The sequence below is a fragment of the Canis lupus genome, chromosome 14, assembly GCF_048164855.1.
Source record: "Canis lupus baileyi chromosome 14, mCanLup2.hap1, whole genome shotgun sequence".
Taxonomy (NCBI): domain Eukaryota; kingdom Metazoa; phylum Chordata; class Mammalia; order Carnivora; family Canidae; genus Canis; species Canis lupus.
Window position 1 is genome coordinate 33,652,839 of NC_132851.1, and position 11,579 is coordinate 33,664,417.

General features: G+C 39.6%; 1 long non-coding RNA gene across 1 annotated transcript; it reads right to left on the minus strand.

The window, feature by feature from the left end:
* Positions 1 to 222: 222 nt before the first annotated feature.
* LOC140603425 (uncharacterized) lies at positions 223 to 9,312 on the minus strand. The gene is made up of 3 exons (XR_012006410.1): positions 9,260 to 9,312; positions 2,291 to 2,461; positions 223 to 813 (listed from the first exon to the last, which is right to left on the minus strand). It is a non-coding gene; the product is annotated as an uncharacterized lncRNA (long non-coding RNA).
* Between the last annotated feature and the right edge of the window lie 2,267 nt (positions 9,313 to 11,579).

Here is an 11,579-nt window from a genome sequence, read left to right on the forward strand (position 1 = left end):
GTTAAAATGGAAAAAAAATCACACAGAGTTAAAATAATCTTAAAAAAGAAGAATGAAGTAGCTCTCATGCTTTATGATTTCAAAACTCGGGTAATAAAAAAAAAAAAACCCAAAACTCGGGTAATCAAGATAGCCACAGTAATACATGAACTTTTAATTACATGAACTTTTATTACATGGGGCTTAAAAGGAAATGGCAGATACGGGCCTGCGTATGGAAAGGCATGCAATAAACAAAAGCAAAAAATTTTTTTAAATGAATGACTAAATCACTACAGCCAAACTGTAATAACCAATAGCTACCATAATCTAGAATTTAAGTCCTTCATAGGTCACCTGAAGCTCTATGCGGTTTGTTCACAAATAGTGTTTCCCCTGGTTCTGCAGAAGGAAGGAGCCACTGACTTTATACACCTGACGTCCTTCCCAGTATCTCTCTCCACATTGTTCTCACTTTCTGAGGAGGCTGTGAGTACCAAGAGGAAGTGGGGTTTCCAGTGCTCCAGCTGGAGAGGAAGTTCTCAGGATGAAGAAGAAATTGCAGAGAGCTTGGGATAGACAGACACAAGTGGTCTCCATGAACCTGGGAAGTTTCCATGATCATCTGGGGCTTCAGGTTTATTCCTGGAGAACGTGACTAGAAGGAGCTTCCTGGCAATCAAATGATGGTGACCAATGAACAAACACATATGAACATCTTTGAAAGCATTTTCACACGATATAAAGGAAATGGGAATTCATGAAGCTGCTGAATGTGTTCCCAGTGCAGGTAGAGGGGCATCAGGTTGTACCAGGTCAGCCTTTCCAGGATCCCTAGTTGCCAGGAAAATAGGAAAGAACAATTTGGGGTTTAACATAAGTAACCTAGCCGTGAGTCTGAATCAGAAAATCTTTAAAATGTTTAAGGGAATTAATTTTCTGTAAATTAGGTTAAACACTCCCCAAAAAAGTAATTTTCCATTCTGCCACTTTCTGGAGGATATTTAACTATTGGGAGTTGTGATTCTGAGAACCCTCAGGCACATGAAAAATGTGACCATTTGCATATTGGACCTCAGAGACTTCTCATTCCATAGCTGTTGCTTTGCTCATATCCTCAGGGTTAGAAAAGCCAAGTTGTTCTGGGCCAAGCAAGTTGTGTTTGGTAAAAAGAAGAAAATAAATAAAATCAAGGCAGAGCGATAAAGTAACACAAGGTTGAAAATCAGAGGTTTAGATCCTTGTTTTGGCCTTGTCTGCCAGAGCAGCATGGCCTTGTGCGTGGACACGGGAAAAGCCACCCAGGCCAGATGGATCTTTCCTGTCTCTCCCCTCTCTCATGTAAGAGTCTGTAACACCTGACAAAACAGACTTGAGCCACTTTCTGCTTGCCAGGGAGGTTTCCCCAGCGCCACTCCCTCCTTCCACTTTGCATATTCCCTCCACCAGGTGTCAGTGGATGGCTCCCCACTGACTTGCAATGGGGCTCCTCTACCTGGACCACAACTTAGTTCCATGATGTGCCTCCCATCTCTCCCTGAATACCCTTCCTGGCTTCATGCCTTGTAGCCTCCTCATACATCCTCTGTCCTGATGCCCACACTGAACTCTGGGTGGTGTGGCCTAGTCCAAAACCACCTGGGCTCATCATTGATCTGGGAGCCGGACTGTCATCCTTATGTTCAAATTCTACCTGCTTCAGTGAACTTTCCTGATAGCCTACAGCCATCAACTCTCTCTGTCTTTTCCAAAATGGAATCATATATTTTCTAGCATGTGGAACTTCGCACACTGTCAGCCAATCCTTATTTCCCTACTATACTATGAGCAAGGTAAGATCAGCGAGCACCCATCGATAACTCATTCTGCATCTCTTCATTGTTCATGGATGGCAACCCTCATCAGATCCCTTTGCAGGCATAACTTCCTCTCACTCGACCAGGGCTAGGACTGGCTCTCATCTTCATGCACTGGGCTCTGGCACATGTCATTTTGTCTCTCTGGAATGCTCTCCCCTTCATGTGTTTGGTGAATTCCTACTCATTCTTCAGATTCTTGCCTAATCATCGCTTGCTCAGAGACACCATCTCTCTCACTTGCACCACCCCATCACTCTTAGGTCCCTGACTCTCATGGCACTCATCTCAGTTGCACTTTACACTCTACTGCAAAACTCTGAGCTCTGTGATGGCAAGAAAAGCTACAGTCTTCCACCCTATTATCCCCAGCATTTACAACAGTGCTCAGTCCCCGCTTTATCTTAAAAAGAATAAAATAAATGGTTCACAAGTGAACAACGAACTTTCATTACATGAATGAGTGAATAAATAGTTGCATGGCTTCATTGTTTTCATCAGTGACTGTGGCAGAGTGTTTCCATCTTGGTCATCCAGAGAGATTTGGTTCACACTGGAAAATACAACCAAGACTCGCAGAGTTTTCCAGGTCCCGCAGGCCTCCTGATGTCAGGCAATTGCTCTCTCTGCAATGAAAACAGCAGGCATCAAGTCTACAAGCCTGTACATAAAAAGATCCATTATCCAGGGAGCCAAATGTCACTGCTGGAATGGCTTCCAAACGCTGCCAAAAAGAACATTATTAATAACAGTAATGATAATAATAGTGATCATAATAACACATATTAAATTTTAATTTATATGGCACCCAAGCTCCTCAGCTCTGGGAGGGAATCACTCTCATAGCAGAGGGGAAGAATAAAGCGAAACTCCAAATGAAAGGAAATATGATACAATGTGGGCAGAGTGCCAGGCTGTAAGCCGCTGTGTGGGGACAGAGAGAGAAAAGGACCTCACCAGGCTTTGGATGAAGTCAGGCTTGATGCGACAGTTCTGAATTTCAGGGATACAGTGGAGAGAGGCAGAAACATATGCTTTAGTATCATTTTAAGATAAGCATCCCTCATCATTTCAATTCAAAGCATAGAAAATATTACCCTGGGAGCCCCTGAAGGATGCAAGGAGGAAACCAGTGGAAAGGCCATGTGAGTGTATGTCTACACTGGGAAGCCACATCACAACCTGACTGGATGTGTTGAAAGGTCAGTGCTCCACACAGTGTTTACAAGTAATGGTCAAATTGGATGAGTGAAAAGAAAAGAAAGTGGATGTTTTAGTTGTTGTTAGGACATTTAAAACATTTTCACATATGAGGGAATTCAGTGAGTTTAAAAATATTAGTAGCTAGAAACAGGAGTAGCTTTTATTGGTTACGTTAGCATTGTTGTCATATTGAAATATGAGCCTTGGAAGTCAGTGGGATGGCGTTTGGGTCTTGCCTCCTCTCCTGACTGTGTGACCTTGCATGTGTCACTAACTCCCTAAACCTCTTTTTCATATTACATAAATTGAGAGTGGTAATAGGTTAGAAAATGCTCAGTAAGCATTAGTATCTCTTTGTCCCATAAAAGTTTATTGACATATCCAACACCTTCCTTGTCTCCATTTTTTTTATGGTGATAATACTTAACATGAAATCTACACTCAACACATTTTAAAGCACACAATAGTGTGCTTTTAACTATATATAGGTGCTATGTTTTTACTTCAATGGTGCTGATGGTATCCCAGGTATGTGCCTATGTTCAAACATCAAATTATACACATTCAGTATGTGCAGTCCATTGTATATCAATTAGGCTTCCATAAAGCTCTTACAAATGAAAAGCAAAAATATGGAACACAAAAAAGAAATAAAAATTTATTGACCTTGATGAAGTAATTCACCCTTGAAGCGAGACAAGGAAGTTATTCAATAAAATTTCATATATACAGCACTAAGATTTAACAAACACCTGCAAAGCAGAAGTTCAGTGTGACTATCTTCAAGTTGAATGGTCTGTGAGCAAATTTTTTTTTTGAACCCAATAACTTGGAAGATAGGACTCTTGTCTGCCTGCCTGATATCTGGATATGGTGAGGGATTTGGGGAAAGTCAATGAAGCGGATGATTAATTACTGTAAGATTAATCATTGTATAATCTTTTCCAGGCCACCATCTCCCGCCAGCCTGAATCACAATCTGAGGTGACATCATCCTTCTCCATTGAGAGCATTAAACCTAAAACTGGAATATACATTGTTATCTTAATCTATAGTGGATAAAGAACATGATGGCTTTTTAAAAATAAAAACATATACGCATAACTGAAAAAATTCAAACTATCCAAAGGATGCACAATTAAATTAAATCTTCCTACCAAAATTCTAAGTGCCCTTCTCCACTAACACTTTCTTGCTTATCCTTCCATAGTTTTTCTTCTTTGATGTTACTTTGAAACTTGACTAACTTAACTAAACATGACTACGTACATGGGATCCCTGGGTGGCACAGCGGTTTGGCGCCTGCCTTTGGCCCAGGGCGCGATCCTGGAGACCTGGGATAGAGTCCCACGTCGGGCTCCCGGTGCATGGAGCCTGCTTCTCCTTCTGCCTGTGTCTCTGCCTCTCTCTCTCTCTCTGTGACTATCATAAATAAAAAAATAAAATAAAAAAATAAAAAATACGTACATCATACACACCTTACAAACTGTCAAATTTTGCCCAATATATTATAATATTAACATCCAATATTATTGAAGGTGTGCTATGTGCTAGTCATTTTTCTCAGTACTTTATGTGAATTACTACATACAGTTTTCACAACAACATCTGGTTTACAAGCTGTGTGAATTGAGTCACATTTCTTGACTTCTCTAAGATCAGTGTCCTTTGTGAAATGGAGCTAGCACAGCCACCCTGGCAGGGTGGATCTGTTTACGGTGTGTTGTGTGGTGTCTGGTACCCAGAGCTCAGCCATTGTAAATATAATCTCTTACTCATATTTTTTCTGCACCCCATAATACAGAAGACAAGGCCTGATTTTAATTTACTTAGTTTGTGTTGTATGGATAGGAAAATCCATATGATTTGAATTTCGGGGGGTTAGCTTACTCTGGATAAACAACTCTGGTGTTTATTAAATAAGTACAATTATTTTGTATTTCCTGAACACACAGATGTTCAAGTTTATCCCAAGCACTAGGCATAGAATTTAATTTTTGCTTTTATTATTTTATTCTTTCTTTTTTAAGATCCCCTTTAATGGTTTCCAGTCTCTGAGTACTATTAGGGAAGAATAAACCAGGTTTTTAATTGGTTCATTGACTGACTCTCCAAATTTGGTTTGAGAAAAAAGCTGGTTGGATAATTCTTTCCTCTAGGTTAGGAGGTTAAATTATGTGCTTTAGACAAACACAAATAGCAAAATCAGAGTCCTCGAGGTTTGGATTTGAAACAAATAACCCAGAACTCCCTGCCTAGTACTCCAGAGCTTGAGTAATTGCTATACCCTGCTCCGAAAGATCCTAAACTCACCGTTCACCAGGTTCCAAAAACCCCACATGGAGGCCTGGGATCTGTCAACAAATTCTTTTCTGATTCATGGGCCCTCTTATACAAAAAGTCACAAAAATGTAAATTTACAAGACGTTTAATTATACCTCTTATAAATCATGTTAATTGACTATTATGCAGAAAGACACAAATCAGTAGAAAAGATATACGGAGAGCTACAGTGTTTATGTTGTCATTTTATCTACAGGTAGGCATTCTCCAGACAGAGAGAAGAGGGAAAAGCACTGTAAGCAGAATAACTATCTAAGATGGCATGAAAACATGAACCAGCAGTTGCTCTTTAAGAAAATTAGAGTAATTCCATTTGGCTTCTGAGATCCTGTGATCCTGAGGAGGGACCTTGCACACCCATCTGAGGGACTCCATTGGTTTGGTAGCGAGGGGAATGGCTGAGACAGTGGAAAGCAGAGAAATGCCATGATTAAATTTACATTTCTACTAAGTTAAGTCTTTCTGGACATACTGAAGAGATCAGCTAGATAAATATTATTAAGAGAAAATATTAAATAGACTAATATTGTGAGAAATTTGATAGTTATTTAGAGAATTAAATTTTATTTGTGGTAGATTGGAAAGACATTGGCTGAAGGCATAGGGGTCTGTTAAAAAGATGTTGGGATAGTTGATATGAAAAATAATGAGTGATTCAGAGACCAGGAGGAGTGAGGGCCAAACAAAAGGAAATGAATCACTGAACATCTTTGATATGATGGCTTTGACCTCAAATAATTAAAATGATCCTAAATGGAAAGATTGTTTAAGAAGATGGAATGAGGGATCCCTGGGTGGCTCAGTGGTTTAGCACCTGCCTTTGGCCCAGGGCATGATCCTGGACTTCCCAGGATTGAGTCCCATATCAGGCTCTCTGCATGGAGCCTGCTTCTCCCTCTGCTTGTATCTCTCTCTCTCTCTCTCTCTCTGTCTCTGTCTCTCATAAATAGATAAATGAAATCTTTTTTTTTTAAAAAAAAAGAAGATGGAATGATCAGACCTGGGGGGGAGGGGAGATGGTCAAGTAGGAGTAGATGGTGAGGGCGGGGCAGAGCTTTGTTGTCCCTAGTTTGGCCACCCAGAGGAAGGCCAGTGTCATCAGTATACAGATGGGAGGTGAAATGAGAGGGAATTTAGAACTTGCCCATGGTAGACTGTACTGACAATAAGTAGATCATGGAAGCTTGGGGGCATGGACATTTATCATAACAAAGGCTAGTCCCTAATAGGTAATTACCATGGGCCCTACATGGCTTAAAATGTATTACATGTATTAATTCATTTAACTCTCTCAATAAGCCTTTTCAAGTAGGTGATATTATTAAACCCATTTTATAGGTATCCCATATAGAGGAAATGAAGTCAGAGGAAGTTAACTACTCATTTGCTGTCTGTGAGATAATAGAAAAAAAAAATATTTATCTCTGCTCCCTATTCCTGGCACAAGGCTCTTAAAACCCTTGTAAATTCCCAAGTGCTAAAAGCACTAGAAACATCTTTTGTTCTAATGAAGGGAATTCTGAGTGAGCTCCTGGATGGCTGCTGGATGGAGGCTGGTCACCAGAAAGGCAAAGTCATGGTTAGAAGCTTGAACCGTTTAGCTCTGACCCCTCCAGAGGATGAGGGGTGAGGGGCTGGAAATGCAGTTAATATTTCATCCTGCCTGTGTGAGAAGCCTCCATAAAATCTCAGTAGTAAGGGTTAAGAAAGCTTCCAGGTTGGTGACCACATCCACACTAGGAAGGTGACACATCCTGACTCCAAGAGGACAGAAGCTCCTGAGCTCAGGATCTTTTCAGATCCCATCCTGTGTATCTCTTCATCTGGCTGCTCATCTTATCCTTTATCACATCCTTTACTGAGCTGGTAAATGTGTTTCCCTGAGTTCTGTGAGCTGCTCTAGCAAATTAATCAAACCTACACAGGGGGTCATGGGAAGCTCTGATTTGGACAGAAGTTGTGGGTAACCTGGGGACTTAGCCCTTGCGATTGGCAGATTGTGACAGTGAAGGAGGCACACCAGAGGGAAACTGAGTTTTTCCACTGTAATATCTGAATTCAAAATCAGACTCAAAAGATCTCACTCCAGAGGTTTTATTTATATCCATGTACCTGTAGCCTCTCGGTATAAAGATAAACATCTGCCCAGCCTATGGCTGGGATTTAATATACAACTGGCTAAGTTGATGAAAAAGCAGCAGAGAATGAGCCAACAAGATCTCTACCCAACAGTGCTGTCTGCCCACGGGAAGTTGTTTAAACTCCCTATTTCTCTCTCCTTACCTTGAAATGAGTGCTCTATTGGGGTTGTTATGAATGGATTTCTAAAAACAGAAAATATCTGGCACTTATTAAATACTCAATGTATACTAAGAGAAAGTCTAACCAAAGTTTACCCCACGTTTACTTTTCTTCTAATTTTGTTACATGATGTTCAGGGGATATGAATAATTATATGATGTTGGTTTTTATCACTGTGTGACCGACTTCTAAAATACTCCATATGTACTTGCAAATAAAGTATATAACTTCTGTTTGCTCAGTACAGGGCTGTATCAATGAACTAAGCTTGATACATGCAATCATACGAGCTAACTGACTTGTCCAAATCTCTGTATATATATATTTTTTTTATCCCTAAGAGATGTTTCAAACTCTCCTATTCTGTGTATTTGTTATTTTTGTTGTGTTTCTCTTGTCCTTCACTTCCTCCTTCTTCAAATTTATTTTGAGGTTAAACCGCTTTACACAGAAGTTAACACTTGTTTTATGACCTGTATGGTACTATTCCTTTATCATAATTTAGCTACTTCTTTTTTTTTTTTTAACTTATTTGTTTATTTTGGTAGATATTAATTAACAGCGTCAGCTGTCCTTTGATTTATATTTGCCCAGACTTTGTTTTTCTGTGCTTTCCTTAAAAGCCTTTATATGCTGATTCATATTTAACATTCATTTTACTTCTTATTAAATATTCTAAGTATGTCTGCCTTCAGCTTAGGGCATGATCCTGGAGTCCCAGGATCGAGTCCTATATATCGGACTCCCTCCAGGGAGCCTGCTTCTCCCTCTGCTTGTGTCTCTGCCTGTCTCTCTCTCTGTGTCTTTCATGAATAAATAAATAAAATCTTTAAAAAATATATTATAAGTATGCTCCCTACCTTAAAGTCTTCTGGATCTTCCAGTTACACATACAATAAAACAAACTCTTCACCACGGATCATAAAATCCAATAAAATAGGCCCCTGACTATGTTTCCTACCAATCCCCTCCTCATTTTGTCCACTTGCAGCACCAGCCTCCTTGTTGCTCATAGAAGGTCCCAAGAATGTTTTCTCTCCAGGGCCTTTGCTCTTGCTTTGTCCTCTACTGTGTGCACCCCTCCCCTGCTGTCCTCAGGGCTGACTCTCTGCTCACATTTTAATCCTCCGAGAGGCCGTTCTTGGCACTCCTCTCTAACATTCCCTGCCCTGCAATCACTCATTATGCCTTAACCAGCTTTGTTTTTCAGAAAGGAAGAGATCCCGCCATTTGCCAAACTCAGATTGACCTAGAGGATATATTATGCTAAATGAAGTAAGTCAAACTGAGAAAGACAAACATGTGATTTCATTTATATGTGGAATCTAAAATTCAAAGCAGAAGAACAAAAAGCAAACAAAACAAAACACAAAACAGAAACAGACTCATAAATACAGAGAACAAACTGATGGAGGCCAGAGGGGGGGATGAGAAGATGAGTGAAATCGGTGAAGGGGATTAAGAGATATAAACCTCCAGTTATTAAATAAGTCACAGGGGTGAAAAGTACAGCACAAGGAATATAGTCAATAATATTGTAATAATGTTATATGGTGACAGATGGCGACCACACTTACCCTGGTGAGCTTTGCATCATGTATAGAATTGTTGAATGGCATATGTTGTACACCTGAAAGCAATATAACATTGTATGTTGACTATACTTCAGTAGTAAAACAAACAAAACCCCAAAAGACTTTGTATTTGTTCCCTCGGGCTGCTATACCAAAGTATCACAACTGGTTGGCTGAAAACAACTTACTCCCTCACAGTTCTAGAGGCTGGAATCCTGAAACCAAGCTGTGTACAGGGCAATGCTCCCTCTGAAGGCATGGATTCCTTCCTTGACTCTTCCTAGTGTCAGGTGGTTCCTGGCACCAAGGTGGACTCCTTGGTGCTCCTTGGCTTGTTGACACATCACTCAGCTTCTGCCTCCATCTTCACAAAGCCCACCTCCCCGGGGGGTGTGGCCTCCTCATAGAATGACAGGTCACTGGGATCTCTGGATGGCGCAGCGGTTTGGCGCCTGCCTTTGGCCCAGGGCGCGATTCTGGAGACCGGGATCGAATCCCATGTCGGGCTCCCGGTGAATGGAGCCTGCTTCTCCCTCTGCCTGTGTCTCTGCCTCTCTCTCTCTCTCTCTGTGACTATCATAAATAAATAAAAATTAAAAAGAAAAAAAAAAGAATGACAGGTCACTGGATGCAGGACCCATTCTAATTCAGGATGACTTCACCTTAATTATATCTGCAAAGATCCTATTTCCAAGAAGATCACATTCAGAAGTTCTGAGTGGACATAAATTTAAGGGACACTATTCGACTCAATGAACACTTATTTATATCCATATTATGTATTTGTGTACACTTCACCCTGCTAGAGTATAAATTCTATAAAGATAAGATTATATATTAAATATTATATATTTATTGGTGTATCCACAGTAACTTGTGGATAGATAATAAATACCTGCTGAAATAAGAGATCGTTTTAGGCATGAATAAGTGTAAACAACCTACTTTTTAAACCAAACCTGAGGACTCAATATTTTTTGGGCTGATATTTGGATTTATTTTTACATCTTATTTTGCATTTTGTATTTAACTTTTTATTGTTTTGTTTTCTTCTTTTTTACACCTTCTGCTTGAAAGCTTGGGTTTTATCTAAATCTGTTTTCCTTTTGGTGTTTGGAAGTTAAGCATAATTATTGTAATTATTTCGTGGCTCTCTTCAGTTGTATTAGGCATTCTTACAGTGTCTAAAGTTAATTAATACTTTTATCCTTCCTCATTACACAATCTACAATTCAAGCTCCACCTTGTTTTTAAGCCAATACAAATTATCATCATCATAATTTTTACTCTTATAATTAATGCTTATTTAACCTGATAACGGGACACAGGCTTTTAGAAAAGTGTAACTACAAAAAATAATAATAATAAAATAAAAACAAAAAAAAAAAAAAACCAAAACAACAACAACAACAAGAACAACAAAAAATTGTTAGGCCAACAGATTCAAACCAAGATTCAAACACTTTCTTAAAATAAACGATAGGGACACCTGGGTGGTTCAGTGGTTGAGCATGTGCCTTCAGCTCAGGTTGTGATCCCAGGGTCCTGGGATTGAGTCCCACATCGGGCTTCCTGCAAGGAGCCTGCTTCTTCCTCTGCCTATTTCTCTGCCTCTCTCTCTGTGTCTCTCATGAATAAGTAAATAAAATCTTTAAAAAAATAAAAAATAAAAAAATGATAAATATGGAGTACATCCCAAAAATGTGAAGATGAATGTGTGGTGGTGGCTCTAATACAAAGCAATTTTTTCAAACTCACATTTATGGATTTTATTTGTTCACCTGTACTTACTGCATTGAGCTCTTTCTTTCTGCCTTCACATGTTCTTTTATTCCAAAACGCATTTTTATGTAGCATTTTTGAGGAAGAGCCTATAAGCATTGATATTTTAAAAGATGGTTTGGTATTGCCTGCCCTTTTGAGTGGTAATGTCTTTGGCTCTAAGCTGAAGACAGAGCTTCTGAGCTGATGATAGTGATCTTCTTTGCTACTTTGAAGACAATGCTTCATTATTTTCTGGCATCTATTGTTGCTGATGAAAAGTCTACTGACTATTTGTTCTTCCAGGAATTAATCTTATTTTTTTCTGGATGTTTTACTTTGATGTTGTGCTGTTCTGTTTGTTTTTTCTTTTTTTTTATAATAAATTTATTTTTTATTGGTGTCCATTTGCCAACATACTGAATAACACCCAGTGCTCATCCCGTCAAGTGCCCCCCCTCAGTGCCCGTCACCTATTCAGCCCAACCCCGTCCCCCCTTCACCACCCCTAGTTCGTTTCCCAGAGTTAGGAGTCTTTATGTTCTGTCTCCCTTTCTGATAT